Source organism: Dermacentor albipictus, unplaced genomic scaffold (genome assembly GCF_038994185.2).
Source record: "Dermacentor albipictus isolate Rhodes 1998 colony unplaced genomic scaffold, USDA_Dalb.pri_finalv2 scaffold_17, whole genome shotgun sequence".
NCBI classification, from domain to species: domain Eukaryota; kingdom Metazoa; phylum Arthropoda; class Arachnida; order Ixodida; family Ixodidae; genus Dermacentor; species Dermacentor albipictus.
The window spans coordinates 9,760,920-9,765,566 of NW_027225571.1; the positions used below are offsets into that span (position 1 = coordinate 9,760,920).

General features: G+C 48.7%; 1 non-coding gene across 1 annotated transcript; it reads left to right on the forward strand.

Moving 5' to 3' along the window:
- Window positions 1–2,072: 2,072 nt before the first annotated feature.
- Window positions 2,073–2,146, forward strand: TRNAN-GUU (transfer RNA asparagine (anticodon GUU)). The gene has a single exon. It is a non-coding gene; the product is annotated as a tRNA-Asn (tRNA).
- Window positions 2,147–4,647: the final 2,501 nt, after the last annotated feature.

A 4,647-nucleotide genomic window follows, 5' to 3' on the forward strand; every position in this document is an offset into this window, starting at 1 on the left:
GAGCAGTCACGCCTCATGGTAGGCAGCAAATAGCCAGGAAAAATGACTTTAAAATCCTGCAGAACTTTGCTCACGCCTATTCTGTAGGCCGCTTGGAATTGGGCTACTGACTCTGAGGAGCCGCCTAGGGAACGGTATATCAGCGACCCTAATTTGATCTGATTTCCTGCCTGCATGCGTGGCCAGGACTTCGCTAAGAGGGTATTGGGAAGAGTACTAGCACTCTGTTTGGGGGAGTAGAAGTACTCGGTCTGGTGGAGTGCCATTACCCCTGCGGTGAGAGTATTAGCACTCTGCGGAAGAGTACTAGCACTCCCTGTGGGAAGAGTATTATCACTCTGCGGAAGAGTACTAGCAATCCCTGGCGGTGGAGTAACAAAACTCTGTCAACAGGAGTTGACCTACTCTCTCTCAAAGAGGGTCGATCTACTCTCGAAAAGAGAGTGAAATATGGGACAAGCCGCTACTCCCTCAAAGAGAGTGCCCGGCACTCCCTTTGTTTTTAGAGTGCAGTGGCGTAGCTAGGTCGTCTGGCACCCGGGGCCCTTAGCGCTTCTGTCACCCCCCCCCCCCATGTGTAGTCGAGGAAGGCGAGCATATCGACAATTTGCGGGTGTCTTCAGACGTATATGACACCCCCCCACTACTGGCCCCGTGCACCCGGGGCCCACGGCCCCCCGGCCCCCCCTGTTGCTGCGCCACTGCGCCTCACTTAAATTGTGGTGCGAATGTTCTACTTAAGCTGTACCCTACGTGTCTACAAAACTTGTCTGAACCGTTTCAGGGGCCCTTTAATAACTGAGAGCAGTTTTGAATTTTTCTTTAGAGACCTGCGTTGATGAGAAGATAGTCCGAAGACTTGTTTATCACAACGAACCTTTCAGCGCCTCGCGCTTTTTTAACGCTAATGTACTACACAGCGCATGGTCACATGATCACAACTGCGGGCCTGTAATTCGTAGTCTTTCGAATAAATCCCAACCGTGACTTTTGTCGTTCTTTTTTTTCTAGAGTGGTGTTTCTGATTTTACCGAAGTAATTTGAATCGCCACCCATCCCTAGCAATAATACATGCTATTTGAATATGAAAAAAACGACTTTTTTTAAAGGCAAATACGTAATTTCGGTGATGCCGGCCATTCTGATTATCATATAAAAATATGTGACCTGTTAGTAACTTACAACTAACGACTTCTTTATTTCTGTAGTTTCCTACGCAAATACTTTTCGAACGGGAGTGTTCACTACGTCCCTTAGTTAATTTTCTTAGCCTGGTCGTCAGCAACGCATCCTAATTGCGTTTTGTGAGCAACTTCTACAGGCATGCGGCGCTCTCAAAGAAAACACTTTACTAGTTTACTCCAGCGCTTTTTCCGGATGACATCTCCCACAACATCTCCTGCAAAATAACTTTTCCTCGGCGAATATTTTTATAAAGCTTCAGATCCACCACTCTGTCTCCCGAAAAAGTTTAAAGAATGTAATGTTTCGTTAGAATGAGCTGTTCTATTTGTAAGTGTATCTCTAATTGTGTGACCTCAACCAACTGTCTGCTGTAGCGTGCACGCGCGACGTTTCCTTCGGTGGCGATAGGAAGCAGATACTGCGGCGCGTCATTCCCGGGCATGTTTTTTCGTGGCGTTTTTTTCATTTCCCTCGATCGCATTTCGTCCTCCTGCGGTCTTGGTGGCAACGGCAGCGAGGTGACGTGGGAACATGGAATAATAAAACTGTTAAAGCCATTGACAAATACCGTTGGAAAAACAAGCGAATCGTTACTTGCCATTCCATGTATGCAGGCAGTAGCTCTAGCTGTCGTCACGGTATACATCCTACGCATCCAGATACGGGAGGGCTCGGTTCTTCTCCCCCTTGACGTGCTTGCCCCCTGGATGTTCCTCTAGGTGTGCCCCTGCGCCCAATGCATATCGAGGGCGGAGAGAGTGGATATGTCACGTTTCAATGTGAACAAAAGAACGAAGCCGCAGCTGCAAAAACAAAGCGCACCTCGCTCGCTAAGTGTCAGTCTGGCGCTTTGCTCGACAATCATTTATTTGCTAGCGTAAGTGTCTGCCTTCGTGGCGCAATCGGCTAGCGCGTTCGGCTGTTAACCGAAAGGATGGAGGTTCGAACCCTCCCGGAGGCGGCAGCATTCTTTTGTTGCAATGTCAATCTTTTTTTTATTTTTTTTTACGAGTACTCTTGATGCAGAGGGTCGCGCTGCGAACAAAAGATAGTCGCCTTGCGAGCTGAACTCGGGATCTCTTTTTCTCGGAACGGCGGCTCAAAGCTCGCCCAAGCTGAGTTGTACAACCATGCAGATTGTCATTCATTGCGACATCGCGTTCTGCTCGCTTGCTGTATTTCGATAAACAATAACAGCGCCGACAATTTGTTCCCGTGAGACACGCATCGTGATTATATATATATATATATATATATATATATATATATATATATATATATATATATATATATATATATATATATATATATGTACACGCAGGGTCGCTGACGGCACAGCGATTACCAAAATGTTCAGACAGCATGCTGTATATTGTCCACGAATACGCGCTGTACGATATCTGCATACTTACGTATACACAAAGAAGCACCTATTACTGCTATAGAGGGAAATCCGTGACCTAGTGAATGAAAGCAGAATGGCTTCAATAGGTTCTGGAAGTCTAAACAGAGAAACTAGAAAAAAAACGTGAATGACAGCAAGAAAGTAAACTACGAAAACAGCGATGCGATTGTTCACCGTGAGCGCTAGCTTAGCATGGACTGAAATTCAGAAAACGTGTGCCGCTCAGTTATATTTTTACACGCTATAATATACAGCAAGAATATTCCTCTGGTTAAATAGAAACATTCTAAGAATGCCTGCGTTTGTTCTATGTTGCGTCACTTGTATCGCCTTTCTATGGCTTGGATACAATCCCATAATCGGTTCGTAGCGTACTCAGCGAGCCTACTCTGTGGCAACGCGGGGCACAGAAGGTAGGATAGCGTCAAAAAGCAATGTGGGGTCGCGACCATACAGACTATAAAAAAGGGTGAATCTCCTGCGGTGGCATGTCGAGACGAGTCATACGCGAATGTCACGTAGGCCAGCGTGGCGTCCCCGTCGCGGTGATCGTTAGAAACGTACTTTGACAGCATCTCTGTGAGTGCTCTATTGAGACGTTCCGTAAGACCGTTCGTTTGTGGGTGGTAGGCGGTGGACAGCTTGTGTTCAGTGGCACAAGAGCTGAGGAGGTCGTCCACAACTCGAGCCAAGAACGACCGGCCGCGGTCTGCGAGTAACTGTCGAGGAGCTCCGTGCTGGAGAAAGACGTTCGTGAAGGAGAAAATCGGCGACCTCTGTTGCGCCACTAGTCGGCAACGGCTTTGTTATCGCGTAGCGTGTCGCGCAATCAGTAGCGACGGCTATCCACTTATTTCCCCTAGTCGTCGTCAGAAAAGGGCCAAGCCGGTCAAGCGCTACACGAAAGAATGGTTCAGAGGGAAATTCAATGGGATCGAGTCGCCCGACAGGTGGCAGCGGAGTTTTCTTCCGGCGCAGACACAGTTAGCAAGTTGTGACATAACGACTCACAGAGCTGTGAGCAATAGTTGTGTCTTACCTGTACTCACCTACGGAACAGAAACCTGGAGGCTTACGAAAAGGGTTCTACTCAAATAGAGGACGACGCAATGAGCTATGGAAAGAAGAATGATCGGTGTAACGTTAAGGGAAAAGAAAAGAGCAGATTGGGTGAGGGAACAAACGCGAGGTAATGACATCTTAGCTGAAATCAAGAAAAAGAAATTGGCATGTGCAGGACATGTAATGAGGAGGGAAGATAACCGATGGTCATTAAGGGTTACGGACTGGATTCCAAGGGAAGGAAGCGTAGCAGGGGGCCGCAGATAGGTGGGCGGAGGTGGGCGGGACGACATGGCCACAATTAGTACATGACCGGGGTTGCTTGAGAAGTATGGGAGAAGCCTTTGCCCTGCAGTGGGCGTAACCAGGCTGATGATGATGATGATGATGATGACTCACAGAGCGGTAGAGACCCAGTCAGAAAAACCGGCGTCGTACGTGGTCGTATGTACGCAAAACTGCAAGGTGTCCCGCCGTCGGTGCATCGTGAAGTTGTTCAAGAACGATGGCTCGCAGATGTCGAGGAAGCGCAAGCAGCAAATCAGGGCTGTCAGAGTTGATATTGCTGAGGGAGAGGATTGCGTCATGCAGCACGAACATGCGGCATCTGCCGTCGGTGCTGCGAGATCGCACTCCGGCGATGATGGACTGTAAGGATGCGTCGCGTTGTTGTTCAGCGCGCATGTCGGTCAGGTCAGTCAAAGCCATCACGCAAGTCACCTGATCATGCACAACAGGATCGGGAGGATCCACGGGGTGACGCGAAAGGCAGTCAGCGTCCTGGTTTATATAGTTGATAAAAAATGAAAATTCCTGGAGCCGCAACGCCCAGTGTCCAAGCCGTCCTGTGGGGTCCCAGAGAGAAGACAGCCAGCAGAGGGCGTAAGGTCTGTTACGACCCGAAAACGTGCGGCCGTAAAAATATGGTCGGAACTTGGCGACAGCCCAAACTCAAGCCAAGCACTCCCGCTCGGTGATGGAGTAATTTCTCTCGG